Source organism: Capra hircus, chromosome 4 (genome assembly GCF_001704415.2).
Source record: "Capra hircus breed San Clemente chromosome 4, ASM170441v1, whole genome shotgun sequence".
Classification (NCBI taxonomy): Eukaryota; Metazoa; Chordata; class Mammalia; order Artiodactyla; family Bovidae; genus Capra; species Capra hircus.
Genome location: NC_030811.1, coordinates 25,431,571 through 25,452,388, shown reverse-complemented (window position 1 = coordinate 25,452,388; position 20,818 = coordinate 25,431,571). Strand labels below are relative to the sequence as shown.

Genomic DNA, 20,818 nt, shown 5'->3' with positions numbered 1-20,818 from the left:
GTCAAGTCTGACTCTTTGCGACCCCGCGGACTACAGCACACTAAGCCTCCCTGTCCCTCACCAACTCCTGGAGTCTGCCCACGTTCATGTCCATTGCATCAGTGCCTTAAGGCTCAGGTACACTTAAGAAACTTAACAGCAGCAAACACTTGCATACTTACTTACTATGTGCCAGGTAACCCTCTAGAGACAACATGTGCGCAGTCGTGTCTGACTCTTTGTGACCCCATGGACTGGAGCCCACTAGACTCCTCTGTCCAAGGGATTCTTCAGGCAAGAATACTGAAGTCGGCTGCCATTTTCTACTCAAAGGGCTCTTCCTGACCCAGGGATTGAACCCGAGTCTCCTGCATTACAGGTGGGTTCTTTTCCGATGAGCCACCAGGGAAGCCCAGGTAACCACCTAAGGATGTCACAAATATTAACTAATTAATGTGTACCAATCCCTGATAATTTAGTTACCTGTTCAGTGTTTATTCTGTTCCATTAAAGGTACCTCTGTTTTTCCCATTTTCTCCTGCAAAAGATCAGGAAAATATTGTTAGTGAGTAGTCACAGGAACATACATTTTATATCATTGTTTGATATTTTCTGGACTTGAGAGTTCTAACAGGGCTTCATTAAACTTTAATGAATTATTTCACCTGCCTAACTCTACTGAGTTCCTATATAAAACTATTAAGACAAAATCATTATATGTATTGGTAATAGGAGATTTGAAAAGCAAATACTTAAAAAGAAATCAACATGGCATTAAACAAAACAGATGGACGCAAAGGGAGACAATGCAGGCTAAGATTCTTCTTGACTGAATCCTTCCACGTTTAATTTGTCTTTTCAAACTCCTTTCCCTCTGAAATTCTCTTTTAGGTGGCGGCACCTTGCCCCACTGGGTTAATTAAATAATTGCTATACCAATGACAGAAACAATCAGTGAATATAGCTATTATAGATTTACCTAAAAATTTTAAAATGATAATGGAAAAGCATTCATCACAAAAGAGGATGCTGCCTAGGAAAGGTAGCAGTAAGAGAGTCTCCAACAGGTGACATTTACCTGGGGGAACTCACAACTGTCCCTCATTCTTCTGACTCCCCAAAGTCTAATCTCACTAAGGTTCTGGAAATGATCATGTTTCATCAACACTGATTCACGATAAACAAAGCTCATGAGAAACTAACATATAAGCCACGAAGCCTAAGGATTCATTTCCAATTTAAAGTATGTCGCCAGACGAGCCGGACAGTTGCTCCACCCAGCATGACCAACGCATTCACATTTCTTTGGTCAACAGATGCTTCCTGAAATCCCAGGCAGAGCCACCACACAGGCAGGTTAGAGAGCAAGCCAAATGAACAGCAGACTGTTGCATGAGCGTGTCAGAGCAATTGCAATCCAAATGCCAGTGGCTCCAGTATCCTCTCTCCAGACAAGTGTCCTCCTCTCTCCTCCACTACCACCATCCTAGTCCAAGCGGCTATCACCCTTTCCCTGGACAAACATGAAACGCTTCTTGCCGTTTTCCCAGCTTCCGCTTCCTCCTTTCCAATCCATTGTTCACAAAGTGTCCAGGGTAAACATTTAAAGATAGAGAACAGACCATGGCTCAGCCCTACTTCAGCGCCTTTAATGCTCTGCCTGAGTCCAACGGTGGGCACCTGAGAACAGGCTCCCCAGTCTTGCTCTGGCCCTGCTCACTCCTCCAGCCTGCTTCGCGCACACTGCCCTGTCACCCTCTCACTTCAGCCACACTCAACTCCTACTCTCTTAAATGCACAGACGCCTCAGCACCTCAGAGATTTCGCACGCCTCGTTTCCTCTGCCTGGAAACTAATACACATAAGCTGCACCTTCCTCACAAAGCACACACATGCCTAGCCATCTGCAGATCCAAGCTCATAAGTCACACGACCCCAGACTAGGACCAATTCCCTGATTTTCCCATAGCCTCTTGATCTTCTCCTCTGTGGGTCTTACCACAGTTTATAATTACACATTATATGATTATTCGTGTTTATTTCTCTCACTAGACTGTAAGACACTCCATAAAGCTGAATACTGTGTTCACTTTATTAAGCATGTTCCACAATAGTGGACACTCAAGAGATATTTTACTGAATGAACGATGGCTTTGGGCCATTAGAACCTGCTGCATCCACTGCCGAAACAGAGTTAATTCTGCCAGGCAGACCATATGGCTTTCCTGAATGGACCCCATTCCCCCCAGGCCCTCTGACCCTGGGGTGGGGGTGGCGGGTCAATAATTAGACACGCACTGTCGAACTCACGTCTGTAGCGTTACTGTTTCTGAGGACTCCGTAGCCAAAATAAATCTTAAGTTACCAAAAGAGAAATAGCACAAAGTTTAAGATACCCTTGAGTAGCAACTCTGCAGAGAGGACTTGTGGCAGTGGGTTACTAAGCAACGCTATAAACAAAAAGGAAAACATAAACTGTGGCCAAAGGAAGCCCTTGATGAGACAACACTGGAAAACAAATATACACAGGTGCACGTGCACACGCACCCAAGCAGTGGTCCTCGAAGAGGCCGGCATGAAAGGCTTTGGGCTTGCTGCGGGACGCCGCCACGACTAAGGGGCCGACAGCCACAAGCGTGGAGTTCGCTGGCGGAGGCCCCACACGCTGTGCCTCCGCTGATCCCCAGGGCCTGACCCTGCCCTTGGCACGCGGGAGACCTGTGTGTGCTGTTGTCCTCCCACTGCCTTACAAACCAACAACTGACTGGCGTTCCCCAACTCACTGCGCAGAATCTTCTGTACGGCTCACGGCTCCGGTTTACATTTTAAAGATGTCCTCCTAACCCTTTAGTCCTCTTATGTAATGAGAGAGAGAGACAACAAAAACGACGGGAAGAAGTCCCACAGTGCCCTCCACTCTACATTCGCATCCAGTCATGGGGCTAGAAACGGCTAACTTCACTCATTCATTCAGCAAACAGCACGTACCTGGAAGAAACCAGGCGTGGTCCTAGGTGCTGAGGACATACAGGGAACAAGACCAAACCCCTACTTCTTAGGGAGGCAACATTCAAGGAGGAGACAAACAATGAATGTATTTTAAGTGCACATATACTTTGGAGCCCTGAAGAAGTTAACAGCAACCCACTCCAGTATTCCTGCCTGGGAAATCCCACAGACAGAGGAGCGTGGTGGGCTACAGTCCCTGAGGTCACAAAAGAGTCGGACACGACGTAGCAACTAGACGACACACCTTGGAGGCACTGCAGGGCCGGTTCCAGACCATCACCTCAATAAAGCGAGTCACATGCATTTTCTAGTTTCCCGGGGCATACAGAAGTTATGCTTACACTATACTGTAGTCTGTTAAGTATATAACAGCATAATGTCTAAAAAAACACACATTTTAATTTAAAAAGTCTTTATTGCTAAAAAATGCTAACCATCATCTGACAAAGCAGAGTTGCCACAATCATCAACTTGTAAAAGGATTCTATTTGCAAAGCACAATAAAGCAAAGTGCAATAAAATGAGGTATTCCAGTAGAATACATCATGTGGGCGATGTTAAATCTTAAACAGAGTGGACAAGGAAAGCCTCACTGAGAAACTGACATATGAGCAGAGACCTGAAGAAGTCCAGAGAAGAGTCATGTAGCTATCTTGGGAAGGACAGTTCCAGATGGAGGGTCAGCAAGTGCAAAGGCCCTGAGACAGAAGTGTGGCCTGTCTGATCTAGGGCATGCTTGGGAGACGGTAGTAGGATGTGGGTCAGCAAGATACACAGGGACCTTGTTAGGTACCCAAAGGTCTTGGGCTTTTATTTGGAGAGCCCTGCAATGCAACAGAGGTGCCTGGGGCAGAGACAAGTATGATCTGGCTGCTGTGTTGAGAAAGGGCTGAATCCAGTTATCAGGCTTTTGAAACAGTCTGGGCAAGAGATTACAGGGGCCTGGACTGGAGTGCAGTGGTGATGCACAGCAGGGCTTCTAGAAAGCTGATGGATTCTTCATGGGACTTTAAGAAAATGCCCTGGGATTAAATCTAACTCCCTTAATGGTTGATTTTAACAGTCTTAATCTTTTTTTAATCTCTAGAGGGGTTTTATTTGGTTTCAATTATTACTTTTCTAAAGAAAACTTAGCAGATTTTAGCTATCAAGAAGTAACATATGATCATCACAGACAGTGAAAAAGATCAAACAGACAAAAAAAGTCAGCATATCACATTATAAACGAATGGAACATTTGAGTGCCTGTGATACTGGTCATCTTGGTACATTAGCACTGTTCCTTTGTGCTGAAAATAAAAGGCTTCTCTAAGCGAGGAGAAAGATCACTGAACACACGTGGCCATGGCAGGTAATGACTATTTAACACAAAGATTTTCCGCTTGAAGATCTGTTGATGTACAACAGGATAAACACCAAACACAAGCATTCTTCTGAAAGCCAGGCTGAAGCCACGATGGTCCGACCCCGACTGTGGTCAGCTGTGCCAGTTTGAGTTTAGCCCAAAAGGAATGTTAGCGCATCAAGGAAGCTACATGTTTCTACCCAGTATTTTTCCCTGAGAAACCCAAGATGATAACATGATGTAACAAATGGACATGATGAATCCTTAAAAACAACAAAACAAGTAAAATGTCCTTTTAATTTTATGGTTTGGGGTTAATGGGGTAGGGGCAGATCACACAGCATATAACTGTCATCATGGAAACCATCCCACTCTTAGAACAGGGAAGCAGCTCTTCACTTGCTATCCAAGCCATGGGCCACGTCATCTGCGCAGTAAACAGAGTCCCTTCCTCCCCTGGACAGGACGCTGCTGTTTAGTCAACGGTGACAAACAAAACTAAACTTTGATTCTCAGTGTTTAATACTTATGGGGGATATGCCTTATTTGTTCAGCTTTCCTCGAAGTGGGCTAAGACAGGTAAATTGCTTATGGTGAATCAGGTACTGTCTTCACCCACTAGAACCCTTTTTCAAATTTTAGCGTGCACGGGAGTTGCCAGGGGGTCTGTTAAAATGCAGATTCCAATTCAGAAGTGCTGGGCTGAGGCCTGAGACTCTACATTTCTAGGAGGCTTTCTGGAGATGCTGATGCCACTGGTCTGCGGACCACCACTTGAGTACACAGTGGGAGGGTATTTATTATTCTCCCTCCTGCCCCTCCCTGGTGGCTCAGTGAAGAATTTGCCCACAATGCAGGAGCTGTGGGTTCAATCCCTGGGTCGGGAAGATCCCCTAGAGAAGGAAACAGCAACCCACTCCAGATTGCCTGGAGAATCCCATAGAAAGAGGAGTCTGACGGGCTACAGTCCATGGCGTTGCAAAGAGATGGAAATGACAGCGACTAACACACTCCTGCCCCTCTGCCTACTATGCCCTTTGTAAGTACCACCAATGAGAGACTGAAGCCACTTCACTGAAGACTGTTTTACTACTCATATCAAAAATAGACTTTGCCTTTCATGGTGTAGGATAATTAAATCCCAGCAATAAGCGAACAGTCTTTTCTGGGGCATCCTTAGCTAGCTGACTGGATCTGAGAGTTCTACTTGAGTGACCACATAAGGTTCTCTCTTTATTATTTTTTTTCTTCAGTCATCGTCTCTCTACATGGAAGAGGACCACGTGGAGGTCCTCCACAAAAGACTATGGCTATAGGCAAGCTCCCAGCTTTAGCACTAGGTGATGGTGTGAAAAACCAAAATTACTGAACTTTTCCATCTCATCCTTTCTTTGTAAAGAGGCTAATCCACAGACAACCATGGTACTGGCTTGCAAAGTACAGAATTTTTATCAAGGGGTGAGAATGGATGATTAGTGACTCGTTACAGGAACTGACATTGACATTACTGGCTCCCACTGACAAACAGGCTTTGAGAACCCCTCCTGAGGACCCACCCAAACCCTGCACTTTCAGACAGAGGGGTCTCCTATTACATACATGGCCAAAACTCTCATTTGGAACATAACTGGTATTTTCTAATTGCAGACACTTTATGTGAAAATATAACCTGGGCTTCAACATGTCTGGCTCAACCCTTAACTTCTGAACTACTTAAGTTCAATCCTAATTAACTGTATTAACATTTCACAGGTCTATATTTCTTAGTTCGTGTTTGAAGTGTAAGACAATAGTTATTAGACTGTAAAGAAAAATATTCTTCCTCAAGGCCAACGATTCCCAGTAGTATATCTGAAACAGAAACCTACTTTATCTCTCTAAAGCCCTAAGCTGACCAAACGGAGATGGTATGGTGGGGAGGAAGAGCAGGGAAGACGCTGGACTAACACCACGGACCACTTCCTGCCCTCTGGGATCCTGTGAAACCTCTGGGAGGAACCCAGCAGAAAGGAGGCCAACAGACGCGAGGGTGAGGTACCCGCAGCTCTTTGGAGGCCTGTGAGAGCAAGCCAGGAGATCCCAATATATTGTTTGTAAAACTCTGAAAGGACCAACTGGAATCACTGGTTCTATTAAGGACACAAACTACTAACCAACACCTATTAAGAAGGACAAACAAAGGTACACACAGCCTGCGACCAGATTTAAAGGCGCAAAACACCCCTCACACATCAAGGCAGATGGCAGAGCGCGGGCAGGCTCATTCTGTGCTGCTCCTGCAGCTTGAACCCAGAGGTAAATTGGAAAAGGAAGACAGACTCGGCACAAAACGAGGAAACAGTTTCTGGCAAAATACACTTCTCAGACACAGAACTTTTATTTTCTCTGCCACGCAGTGAGCTCCCATCACTTCTGAAATAGCCTTGTGCTGCCCCGCCCCCTGCTCCTCCTGGGGATCAAACACCGCAGCCCAAGCATGGTTTTGTACCAGACACGGGATGCTTTTTCATTTCTAGCCTGCCCTTCAGACTTGAAATCCCCACTTCCACGTAAGCTCCTCTGCGCATCTCGTGCTCTCTTCCTCCCAACAGGTGGGAGAGCCTGCTCCTCATCCAGGTGACGTCACACACCTCTCCCTGTCTTCACCCCGCTGTTCGTACTTCTAGACTGGGAAGCCTTGGAAGGCAGGACTGTGGGCACTCATCTGAGGCACAGCAGGCACAGCAGGCATCAGCAGAAAGGTGAAGGAGAGAAGAGGAGGGGAAGAGACTGAAGCGAGAGGAGACGATGCCTCGGTGATCGCGTCTTACGCACACTGCAGAAGGAACTGATCCTGGGAGAGAATTAGTTTGAATGAACCTTTTCTGCAGAGAAAGACACAAATTACTGTGCATTCATGAAGGTTTACCACTGTAAGCATTTTTTTTAAGTCCTTATTGGATCTGTTACATTATCACTTCTGCTTCCTGCTTTGGTCTTTTGGCTGTGAGGGCTCCTTGACCAGGGACTGAACCTGCACTCGTTGCACTGGAAGATGAAGCCTCACTCACTGGACTCCCAGGAAGTCTCCTGTAGGTATGCTTTGACCTAATTATTGTTAGTAGCTGTTTTAGCAACAGTCCCAGTATTTTGCTTTTACTTATGTATCTAAGTACATAGATTTACATATGCTATTTAATAATACAAATAATTTCCCCCAAAGTTTGCATATTAAAAAAAAAACCAACAATCTTTCATGGTTACTGGGAAGCCTGCAGAAAATGTACCCATGCCATTTTCCTCAAGTGCGGAGTAAGCACATCACAAAGCAAGTACAGGACCACTACTGCAAGACTCTGTAAGCCTCTATGGCAGAACTCTGCTTACCAGGAAGAGAACTCTCTCTCCCAGCTTTTCCTAATTCATGCAAGCCTTTACCATTAGTTCTCAGTAAAGAGTCTACTCCCAAGTTAATCTGCTCTTTACCCTGCTCCTGGAGAATTCTCAAAACAAGACAATTCTGTTCTCTGTGGTCAGCATGAAAGGATGTCTCAGGGGAGTGACAGGCAGATGAATACAACTGGGAACTACAGCACCATTGCTAAAGACCATAATTTCTCTTTGGGAGGAGTTCTGTAAACCACATTAGCACCTTTCCCAAAGAACAGACAGCACAGGTGAACGCACACCTGAAACCATGCAGCAGCCTGACATCCCCTCCCCCCATATACGCCTGTGAACACACTCCCACCCTTGCCTCCCTCATAGCCCGCCTTCTTTACCCCCACCTTCTTCTTCCCTGTGCTGCAGCCCTGGGTGGCAACAGGACAGGTCTGGGCTCTGTGGGTGTCTACCCAGCCAACTGCAGCGGCTATGGGGCAACTGACCAGCCTCTGACCCAGTGGAGCCTGGCCTCCTCGCAGTGGGTGGTGTGGCATTTGCATATGAACTGCTGTCCCCTTTCCTTTTATAGAGGGAAGTGCAGAGGACTTCTCCATGAGATAGGTGACAGCCAGCAGGAGAGCCTGTGATACGCCCCAGTGCAAAGGCAGGAAGCCTCTCTTCCTGGTTACAAGAAGCAACAGAAAATTTGGGACATTTCCAGGGCCTTGCCCCTGACCCCGAAACTCAGGATCCAAGCAGGGAGCCTTAAGGTCCATCATCTTACACTGCAGGGTGACCGTCTGGGCTTGAGAGAAATCTATACAAGTGCAGTATCAAAGGGCAGATGAAGAGCCAAACTTTAGAGAACACACAAGCAGGGAGTGGGGAGTGGAAGTTCCCCAGAGTCAGAGAAAGGAGAGAGGAAGAAAAGCAATTTTTAAAAATAAAAATATTTCTTTCTCTAGAATTGAGAATGAAAAGCAATGACTAGAAATCACTGGTGAGCAGAGGGAGAAGGGTGACACCATGGTCCCAAGCCAGACCAGAGTTCACATAAGCCTGGGTGTGTGCTTGCTTCCATTCCCGCCTACCCACGGTTCCTGGGGCAAACAAATTCTTGGCTGAGCAGGTATGTGTGGGAGGCCTGATTTATTTTCCAACCAGCAGAGCTTTGCCCAGAACTACTTAATCAGAAGTTTTCAAGGTCATACATTCAAATATGACGTTACTGCCTCACAAAACAGCTCCAGGGTCTGGGGTAGGAGGGCGGGGAGCGTGAGGAAGGGAAGAAGGAAGTGACCATCCTCACTTGAACTACCTTCCGACCACTCTTCCTGTATGTCCCCTACACGTTCTCAGAAAATCAACACACTGCAAAAACACAGAGCTGAGAGAAATAATAGCTAACTTTAACATAATGCCTCCTCGATGGCAGGCACAATTCTAAATGCTCTGTATATATTAACTTCTCTGACCCTCAACAGTTCTTTGAGGGGGGTACTATTACCATTATCATACCTGTTGGATGCATCCAGAGGGTAAGTGACCTGCCCAACGACCAACAGCAGGGTGCCCTGTGCACCTCCCCTAGGCGATACTACCTCTCTGTGCTTAGCTCTCTAGCCCCTTGAAAAGGTAAAATTACAAGAGCTATTTTCCATTATGGGATATCTAGCTGAGTTTTCCTCTGCAGTAGGGGTTTCTTAAAGCTACTTTCCTGGGAGGAATATTATCAGAGCCAGTCTCCACCTTTAACCCTGCCGCTCAAAAAGCCATATAAGCTGGAAAAATCCCAAAGCTCAAACCACAATTCCCGGGCTGCCTGATTAGAAGTAGTTCCAAGCTTTGATCCCTGTTAAAATGTAAAAGTTCTGGGAGGTGTACTCTTTATGCTGTTATCAGTTGGTAGTGAAAGTTGCGTTGTTATCTTTTCAATGGTAAGTTTAATGATAAGAACTTCAGGTGGTTTCCAGGCATCTGGTTCACCTGTCCAGTGTGGACTTGTTCTCTGCGGGGTGCCTAGGACTCTCTAGGACTCGGCACATAAACAGGTGCTCAATATACCAGTGTGGGTGAGCAAGTGAATGGCTGAATGGCCATAACTCTTGCAGAGGTCAGGCTTAGCGCACATTTATGAAGCAGGTAGGTCTTCAAGTGGCAGCCAAGTTGGGCAAAAGTATCCCTGGAAAGAGGTGGGTGGGGTTGCTAAGTCGTATCCCAATCTGTGACCCCCCAGACTGCAGCCTGCCAGGCTCCTTTGTCCATGGGGATTCTCCAGGCAAGAATACTGGAGTGGGTGGCCATTTCCCTCTCCAGGGACCAAACCTGCATCTCTTGTGTCTCCTCCATTGATAGGTGGATTCTTTACCACTGAGCCACCTAGAAGCCTGAAAAGATCTACAGAACAAGAAAATCCCTGTCTCACGCTAACAACTTTGAAAGAAACTCCAGGCATATTTAAGTATGAAAAGGATCCTAACTTTGAATTTATTAAGAATGGATTCTATTTTTAAATGTATAGAGAGTTAATGCGTTAACGAAGAAGGTAATCTAAGAGGGCAGTGATATCGACATGACTTTCCTTCTCCCTAACATTCTCATACCCAAGTCCTGTATGTCCTCCACAATTATTTTCTCTCCCAGGGACCCTTCCCTGGTTTCCTGGCCAGAAGAGCTCGCTCCCCACCTTGTACTCAAAGTTACTTTGCTCTTTGTGCACATAAACACATTTTATGAAAGGTATTTTTTTTTCTCATCTGCATTACCTGGCTGTCTCCAACTATCTCTGTATTTCAGAGAACAAAGCATTTTTCCTAACATAAATCAGCTCCCAGTCAATATAGACTAATGTTTTTGAAAAGACTCCTATGAAAGTGCTCCAAGGATATACCACCATCTGTTTCTAATGTTCAAATATAATTTGGATAGTTTAGAAGCTATAATTAAAAAAAAGAAAAAGACACTGCAATCACTGCATATACACAGGGTCATGTGCCAAAGACCCTGTGTGAACATCCAGGAGGTCCCTGCAGCAGGCCCCCCTGGCCCCACCATGCGCACATGTGGACGTCCTGTAAGTGTGACACAGGAAAGGGAAGCTGTAGCTCCGTCCTGATCGTGTGAAAAATACCATGTGCACAGTCTGCTCTCAAGAGGTTGCTCAAGCAAGTACATGAACACAGACCGCACCCCAGCGTCGGCTGCCATTAACTGCGGGTGAGGCACACGGGGCATCTGTATGGCCTTGCTTTCATCACAGTAGAAAGTCCTCTGTGATAATACCCTGCTTGAGAGAGGGTAAATATTTATTCTAAGAATTAGATGCTTCCTGTATGACTTTAGATTTATGATAAGGAATGTGAGCAATTGTTTCCATAAGTTTAGTTACGGGTTATGGTTTTGAAACAAATATTCCCTACCTTGGACTAACCGAGCCAAAAAACATCCTGGGATCCCAAGGCAAGCTGTTTAAAAACAAAACCAAAGCAAAACCCCCCTGTTACAATTTGGAAGTAATCATCTATATGAACAGATTTTTTAAAAACATTACGCATTTAAAGCAAAGTATACAACTTTATTAAACACAGCTGATAATGTGGATACAGCCATTATAGTTATCATCAACCTGATTTAAAGTTTTTCATTATATCTTAAGGGTGTCATTGTTCTTAGTGACTCTTCAGTAAACATTATAAATGTAAACTCCAAAAAAAGGTAAAGTACAAGTAAATACCACTCTTTTTTATATGATAGTTTCATTTCATTTGATGAAAGGATTCTCTGCCTCCACAAAAGTTTAAAAACTTCTGTTAGTTTTTCTCAAATCCCAGTCTCCGGAGCGGCTGCAGGAGACCTGGATGAGCTTTTTTAACATACAGTTTTCCTGGGCTCCTTTCTCGGCAACTCCCTTCCAGTAGGTATGGAGTGAAGGTGAGGATATGGCAAGGGGTAGGGAGGGGCAGGGAAGGGAGAGAAGGCAAAAAGGACAGTAAGGGCGGCTCAGGCGTGTTCCTGTCCGACTCTGCCACCCCATGGACTGCACGCCGCCAGGCTCCTCTGTCCACGGAATTCTCCAGGCCAGAACACTGGAGTGGGTTGCCATTCCCTTCTCCAGGGGATCTTCTCAGCCCAGGGATTGAACCCAGGTCTCCCGCACTGCAGGTGGAGTCTTTACCACCTAAACCACCAGGGAAGGAAACCACTGATCTAATCAACACGCAACTGTCTTCACAGAATTTTTGGTCAAATGCTTTGGTAAAATCAAGGCAAAATATGTCAACAACACACCCTTAACATGTGAACTCTTAAAAGTTAGTTTTTATTATTTGTCCTTCATGAACTCGCACTGGACCTACAAAAATCATTTACTTTCCTTAAAGTTCATAAACATCTATTTAACTGTCTGTTTTGTTGGTGATCAATAGCCAGAGCATTTGTTTGGCTTCCAGAACCTCTTGCTTTACTTAAAATTTGGACAAAGCTTGTTTTGCTCCTGTCTTCAACCCCCTTTTAAATTCTGTATGATTTTTCAACATTTAGTCAACACTGGGGTTTTTTGAGATACTTGCCAGCTCCATGCAGCACCATTAATTTGTAACAGTCATCAAAGGCTATCTCCCCCCACACTGAACTACACTTCTCAGGACACTGCTGCAGTTCTGTACTCTTTTACAATTTCAAAATCATCGTTCTTGCTGGAAAAGATTGGAAGTCAAACAGCAGCTGAGTAGGATCACAGATTTCTTATATAGGAGGATATTTTTAAATGCAACTACTCTAATGATTTTTTTTAAGATAAGGGAAAGGCATGTAAGAAACATATTCAAGATGAAATAGTCATTGGCAAAGTGAGAACTCAGCACACACCTTCCATAGTTTAGTAATCAAAGACCTAGGTTCACAGTCAGATTATTTTACTCACTAGCTGCAAGCGTCTTGGTCAAATCCCATAAGCCACAATTTACTCAGATGTGAATATGGTAATACATCTTTCAGGGTTGTTAGGTTAATTAAAGCAAAGATACTTAATGGTCTCCTAGAAAAGGATCTGACCCAAGTAAGTACACAATAAATATTAGCAGTAGTTGTAAACAGACTTCTGGTGGGGGGGGGGGGGCTGGAGTTTGAGAAAACAGAGTTCTCCAGGTATGGGTAGACTACCCTGGAATCTTTGTGCTTTTAAAGTGGAGATACAAGGAATTAAGTGCAAGATGATTCCCCAGTGCTGTGGATAAGAAGGCGGTGGGCTTGGGAAAGGGAATTACTCAACTGTTGGGGATGATTTCTCTAAAAGCAGGAGGGGAAAGAGACCCATGAAAGGCAGCGCCCTGACCCATTCACATGCCCACAACCTTCACACCCGAACTGTGGGATCCTGGCACCCTGGTCTCCTATTTGGATAGTAAAAGACACGGAGAGCATCTGAAGGTGGGGAAAGCAAGGAGCCTGGGCAGAAGAGACCAGCCCTTCCTGGCCACAAGTCAGCGGCCCCTCAATACTAATAGGATGTATCAGCCACGTGCCAATTCCAAAGAAGTGCCTGTCTTCAACTGCGGTTTCTGCTACACGTATTTCTGTACAGAGATTTCTCATCTACTGTATAGCTCTAGAACAGGTGGGTTTAGCATCCTCTTCTTCTACCCCCACAGCCAGGGCAGTACCCCTTCCAGCTCCTGCTGCTTCTCCCTGGAGCGGCAGAGCTACGCAGGGGGTGAGGAAAGGAGAGGGGTGAAGCATGCGCCTTAGCTATGCTCAGACCACTCTTAACACCTGCCTGAGGAGGCTGTGCAGTCACAGCAGCCCTTGCTGAAGACTCTGATAATCATTTAAAAGTTTGTGGGTACTGGAAGCTTGCCACCTTGTGAAGATTTTCAAAGTATGAGTGGAGAGTATGAAATGATTCCATAACTTACTGACTCACTAGTCTGAGAGGTCTACTTCTGTGCCAGCTGGGATCACTAATGCTAACTTTATAGAGTGTAGACTGCAGATGAAGGTCCACACCTGAATTCAGACGATACAAAGCCCAACAAGCACACCACCACTTGATTTGGGGATGGCGTAGGGTGGGGGTCGGGGATGGAGGGCTCTAGCATGACTTGCGTCTTTTATTCCCTACTTGATAACATCTAGAAAAATCTGTAACCAAAAAGGACTGGGGAGCTATTCTGCATTATCTTTCATTATTTCATCATTAATCTTCTTGCTGACACATCTTTAGGGACAGTTACCAAGTTAATTTCTCCTTCTCCACTTCCATGGGAAATATACCCAATGTGGTGCTATAGACTACTGAAGTTCAAGTACTAGTGAAGTCGCTGCCAAGCTATTTAATCATTTCCAACATTCCTGGTGGCAGCTACCACATTTGAACCAAAAGGAATAGGCCAACTGAGAACATACACAGGCGTTTGGCAAATTTCTGAAAAAACTACTTACAGGGATATCCATCTCCAATCTCAGTCTCTGACCAGGAAGTTCCACTGCACAACAATAGTTTTTGCAAAGACACACCTTTTAAAATATTTATCTGTCTCTCTAGCCTTCAGCTCCACCCATTCAAACGCTATCCATTCTTTTACATTCCACATAATTGCCATCTTTTCATTGAGACTCTTCATAAACCAAGTCTATTCTTCTCTGGGAGAAAGAAGTGATCTCCCATGGCACTCTGTCTCTGCTGTCCCAAGAGCACCATCACTTTCTACCTTGTATGGCTTTATTTCTTCCTTAAGCAACATGGACACAGGACCTGTGAGGTCCTGGCTTTCCTCTAGAGCCCAGGATCTTGCACATATACCACACGTCTATGTGTACACGTATGCACATCCTAGGAGGACACACAGACACGCACCAAGATTTACTGAGCAGCTACTATATCCGAGGCACTATGTCTCACCTACACTGTTGATTTTTATCTTAACAGCATCTCTATTAAGTCATTCTCAACCCCAGCTTAAGATGAGAAAATTGAAATTCAGAGAGGTTAAAATCACAGAGCTGAGTTCCAAATCCAGGTCTGACTATTTCTAAGAGCCCATGCATGCATAAAGTTAATGTCCAACAAACATTCAATAAATCGCTTAAATGAAAAGCATTTCTATGCAGGGTATTGTGCTGAGAACTACTAGAAATCAAGATGCTTTAGGTTCAGCAACTGTTAAGTAATGATTCTATAAAACAGTAAGTGAAAAAGCCAAGAGAAGGGTTTACATAAATGCTAACAGGCACGTTCAGAGAAGCATGAGATCACTGCTTTTGAAGGTGGGGCAGTGCGTGGAGCGGGGTAGGAGTAGAATTAAGATAATTACGAAGAATATGGCAGAGCTGAAGCTTGGATTTAGACAAGCAGAGATGAAAGGTAATAATATATCAAAGATTAAAATGAGTTCATGCTAATATTCTTCTTAAAGCAGGAAAGTGAGCTAGCAAATCATATACATTCAGGAAGACTGAATCCTTGACAGCCAAGACAATGCCATATACTTGTTTTTCTTCTAACGTAATATTCATTCTGGAAACATTTAATGCATATTTAGTGATGAAGACAGGATAGGGAAAGGGATAAGGGGTGTGGGGCTTGTACTAGTCCTCAAAATATTTAATTAACTCAGGCACACTGTCCCACCTGCCGTCTGGTTTTGTAATACATATTAATTAAATCCTATTTCAATCATGAACAATCTTTCACTAAGTTGTATGTGTTCTCTACCCGATCATAAATCTTTAAGAGTACTTCATATTCACAATGACAAGCCCAAATCATGGTTATTGGTTTTACTTCCAAAACTAAGCACAAATGTATTTTAATCAATTTAGCTGTACATTTTTCTTTGGAAAACAGCCTAGTATTTTAAAAAAGGAGAAAAGAGGAGCTATCTTCATGCAAAGCAATATGATAGAAATATAAAAGCAAATTTAATTGTTACAATAAAATGTAACATCTGCTTCTAAAGGAAAATGAATGTTCCTCTAACAAATATGTTAGCAGAGAAAAATCAACCAGCTGTATTATGCCTTGAGCAATGAAAACCTGTTTCCTCATTTCCTTCTTGTCCTTTTGCAAAGACAATATGTCACAGTCAGACTTTTTTAAGTAACAGCATCCATTCTTGTGACAAATGTTTGCCAAGAGGGGCGGGGGTGGTGCAGGGAAGAAGGAAAGGAATAAAAAGGCAAGAAAACAGAAGCAATAGGAAACAGCTCAGACGCCACCTGCTGACAAAACAGAGGAAAAAAAGGGAAAGAAATCAGAGCACCACTTCCTGACCAGTGTGTCTGAAAAAAATGTCAAACTAGTTTTTCATTCGTCCTCATGAAATAAGAAATTTTACTATGAAAATATGTGGAATTATTTTTTTAATTTCATAAATTTCAAGTCCTGAAAAATACTGTTATTACTAAATCAAATCATAAAGACCACCATTCCTCAACTGCAGACAAAATTAACTGCATCCAAAACTATTTTAGACATCACAGGAGCATTACAGTGAATGAACTAGAAGCATCTCAGTGATACAGTTCAGCTTTTCCAGGCAGAGTCAGCTAAGGGATGATTTCTTTGGTTAGAAGCAGTCATCTAAGTTGAAAGCACACCTGCAACAGCAGAAAACTCCAGAAAACTAAAGGATGATCATTCTCTTTAAACAGGACATTGAACATTTCTCACCACTGATTATAAGCTAGCTAAGCAATATATCAATCACTCACTGTATGCTACAAAAAGGCATAACAAATAATAAGTAATTTATTCATGGCTGTGAATAAAATTAAACTAGAAGCCTCAGATCTGAGGAGAAAGGGAAAGAGAGGTTTACTTGCATGCACATCTTCAGAAACTGCAACCGACTGGCTTTCTTTTCTCTCCCCCCGCTCCCCGGCCCCCCGCCCCAGTTAACCTGGGCAACCACACACACAGCTCGAGCTGTTTCTATTCAAATATACCCATACTCTCAGTTAAGAGACTGCAGCTGATAGGACGTTTCTTTCAATACCCCAGTTTTTTGTATGTGGCATTTCTTAGCATTTAAGAAGGACTGCTATTTACACAGGGCTTCCCCGGTGGCACAGTGGTAAAGAATCCGCCTGCCATGCCGAAGACCCAGGGTTGATTCCAGGATTGGGAAGATCCCCTGGAGAAGGGAACGGCAATACTGCTCCAGTATTCTTTCCTGAGAATTTCATGGACAGAGAAGCCTGGCAGGCTGAAGTCCATTTCCCCAGGTGGCACTAGTGGTAAATAACCTGCCTGCCAATATAGGAGGCCTGAGACATGGGTTCGATTCCTGGGTCAGGAAGATCCCCTGGAGGAGGGCATGGCAACCTGCTCCTGTATTCTTGCCTGGACAATCCCATGGACAGAGGAGCCTGGCAGGCTACAGTCCATAGGACTGCGAAGAGTCAGACACAACTGAAGTGACTGAGCATGCACACACTATTCGCATATGGAGCACCTGAAGGCCAGCTACATACAAAGGACCAGAGTCCCCAGTGGACATGACTGTGGTTTTAGAGCTGGAACATGTTGTAAGTTCTCATTTCACAATACCTGGGGTCTGTTAGTTCACCACACTGATAACTTTAGGTATTTAGCCTTCAAAAATACATTGTTTTCATTGATTTATCTATATACTATTTGACTGTTTTGCATCAAACAGAATTTAAGAGATATTTTGTTACCAAATCATGGTATTTTTTGTTTTTGACTGTGGTCTTAAACTCCATGTGGGCACAGACTACAGAAACTCAAGGCAAGTGGACACAGAGCTCTATTCTAGGGACCTCATCTTATGGTAACTATGCTACTCCATGAAGCAGTTACTTCAGTTTCTAACTGAATTCAGTGTCCTCTAAGTTAAGGAGATGTCAGCTTGAGGGTTTAGGATTACATACATTTTTCCTACTGAAATTATTTAATCACTGACAACTGTTAAGAATTTACCCAAGAGTTTTCAGAAAAAATGATCAATATAACTCTGAGGCCGACAGAAAATACTGCAGAGAGAAAAAAAGAAATGGGGTTGACTCAAATATATTTAAACAGAAGAAAAATGCACTAAGGTTTGGTGATCTACGCAACTAAGGTTTAATAATGGTGCCTTAAAGCAGCCGAGTTCTCTGAAGTGCTCTAATAGGGGATACTGAAAAGGGTTAAGGACACGGTACTCGTGACATAATAGGATAGATGAGGTCCTTCCCTAGTGGAGGAGACATGGCATGGTGCAGGAGTACTGAGCAAGCAGTCAGAAAATCCCGGATGCTCAGTCCCATCACCAGCCACCTGGATTTCCATCCTTGCCTCTCAGCTATCTTGTCGTCAAAGAGAAATTAGTTCTTCCAAACCCACCTCCCAGTTTCTATCAGCCCTATTAGCTAATAGAACAAGCACACACTCAAAACCCTAAGCCCATATCTGAGGACAGGATTCTAGTTAGGTCACCTCTAAAGATGACTGAGGACTATTAAATCACATGTAACAAGAAAAAAATGGACTCAGCTCAAAGCATCTCATTTTTTTTCACTACTTATTTCTACATCCACGAAGGTTAAACATTCTTTTTGCAGTTGTCTGTTTATACACAATCCAAAGTTTCTCTAGGAGGAGGGCATGGCAACCCACTCCAGTATTCTTGCCTGGAAAATCCCATGGACAGAGGAGCCTGGCAGGCTGCAGTCCGTGGGGCTGCGAAGAGTCAGACGTGACCGGGGCGACGCAGCGTGCATGCGCTCTCACATACAGCTGTGGTCCACGTCTCTGTCCAGACAGCTTCCTGCGTTGGATCAGCTCAATCCTGCTGGTCTCTGACTGGACCTCCCCTGCTACTTCTATACCACTGTCCTTCATACTTCACACTCAGCCTGGCCTTTACCATGTGACTTTGCCTCCCTTCCCAATCACTGATCATGAGACACTACTCTAGCCATGCTGCCTCCATCCAATCCACCTCAGGACCCCTTCAACATAGCCTGTGTATGGTGTGAGGAAGGGACTCCCACAGCCACCCCTATTTCCCATTTTCAAAGGCCACCACTTGCTGCTTCAAAAGTCAGCAAATACTTAGTCTCTACTCTGTGCACTGCACAGAAACCCAGTGTGTATTTGCAGAGCTTGGATATCATCTGATCTCCCTACATGGACTCAGTGAGTGCTGCACACCACGCATGCGTGTGTGCTCCGTCGTGTTTGACTATGACCCCACGGAAGATAGCCCGTCAGCTTCTCTGTCCATGGGGACTCTCCAGGCAAAAATACTGGAGTGGGTTGCCATTTCCAACTCCGGGGGATCTACACCAAGAGGCTGATAGAGTACAATGAACTAGCTGTCATCCTGACCTGAAGTCCGTGACATTTTAGGAGAAGAGGAAGAAAGGAGCAAGGTATATGTACAATAAGAAGACAACCTTCCTGTCCCTACCTCTCACGCTATTCAAGGATATGCTGGATTAAGGGAGATGAAGAAAAGATTTTCTGTGTGGCAGTGATCCCGAATCTTGTTCTATTAAGTGTCACCCTGCTGCCCTCCCCAAACTGAAGGGCCACTGTGGACAGTCAGCATTACTTGTTATGCCATGACCCTGGCAAGTCATTTAATTTCTAAAAACATTTGGGATCTTCCATTGCTGGATCTCTGTCACCTTATCTGTAAATGAAACCCATGTGCCAGGCTTATTCTGAAGATTAAAAGAGCATGTACGGAATAAGTGTGAGCAGTGGGGCTTTCCTTCCTCCGAAACCCAGGAACACAGGCCCACGTCACCGTCAGGTAGAAACCTATGGAGTACAAGGAAGAACTTTATAATAATGAGAGAAAATCAAAGACAAAGGAGTAGTTAGGTACCAAAGCACAGGCAGGGGGTTGTAATGCCTACTCAATCAAACTGACCTTTCATAAAACTTCTCCTCTCTATAAGGGAAAGTTAGTTATGTTAGCTCAAACAGGAGAAAGTGCTGTGCTTAATTATCTTTCTCTTTCTATCTGGATATTTCATGATTCAAAGGACTAAGACTGAATTGCCAAATAAGCAGCCACGCGGCTCCACCTGCACCAGGCACCGCACGCCCCCATCCACAGACCCCGATCTCATCTCTGGGCTCCGTGCTGCGCTTGCCCCTGTTGACCCATCGCTGCAAGTCTGTGCTGGAGGGCTGTGCCACGAGCATGCAGAGGGGGACCACAGGGCATGCAGACTTCCAGAAATGAATGCAAGCACCCTCCTTCTGCCTTCAGTCAGGGGATGACCAGAGCTGACGTTTGAATGATCCAGCTTCTACACCCTCCGCTGGGATCCGCCAAGGCAGGTTCCTCACATGGCCTCCCAGAGTACCAGCAAAGCAGGGCTCCAGCTGCCCACAGTGGAGACTTGCTTGGTCACCCACTACTGGAGCTTCTGCGGTTTCTCTCACCTTCCAGATAAACTACGGACACAGACATCCATGTCTCTCTGAGGAGAAGTCAATCTAAGAAAATACCTCATACCATAGGGACCTGAAGATACATAGATATAAAGCACTGAAGAGTCTTATCTTAGTTTCTTCTTAAATCTTCTAGAAACAAATGAACTTTAGAGTCTCAGGTTTTTTCACAGAATTAGGAATACACAATCTAGAGATATTTATAGAATGCTGCTGCTAAGTCGCTTCAGTTGTGTCCGACTCTGCGACCCCACAGATGGCAGCCCACCAGGCTCCCCCATCCCTGGGATTCTCCAAGCAAGAACACTGGAGTGGGTTGCCATTTCCTTCTCCAATGCATGAAAGTGCAAAGTGAAAGTGAAGTCGCTCAGTCGAGTCCGACCCTTAGCGACCCCATGGACTGCAGCCTACCAGGCTCCTCCGTCCATGGGATTTTCCAGGCAAGAGGACTGGAGTGGTTAAGATAAAATTCCAGCAGTGTTTTGTGATAACCAGGGAGTCCACTAGACTCATAAGAGTAATTCAGAAGAATACTCTCATGATTTTTTTCACTTTGCATGGTGAGTGAGTTCATTCTAATTAAAAGAGATAAAATCTCTTTGATATAATGAAAAGCAATTCTAAAACACATTTTTTTTTAACATGGAGAAGTTCAGTTTCAGAAATAATTATTGAAGGCCTACTAGCTTCCAGACATGAAGACGACCTAG

The 20,818-nt window shown here is 44.5% G+C and overlaps 1 long non-coding RNA gene across 1 annotated transcript in view; it reads right to left on the bottom strand.

Annotated features, from left to right (window-relative positions):
- The window catches only part of LOC106502060, a 93,543-nt gene continuing 73,040 nt past the window's right edge, over nucleotides 316-20,818 (bottom strand). The window contains exons 5-6 of the long non-coding RNA XR_001917945.1: nucleotides 11,116-11,160; nucleotides 316-517 (exon numbers count right to left, since the gene is read on the bottom strand). This is a non-coding gene — a long non-coding RNA (uncharacterized LOC106502060). The remainder of the gene's footprint in view (nucleotides 518-11,115; nucleotides 11,161-20,818) is intronic.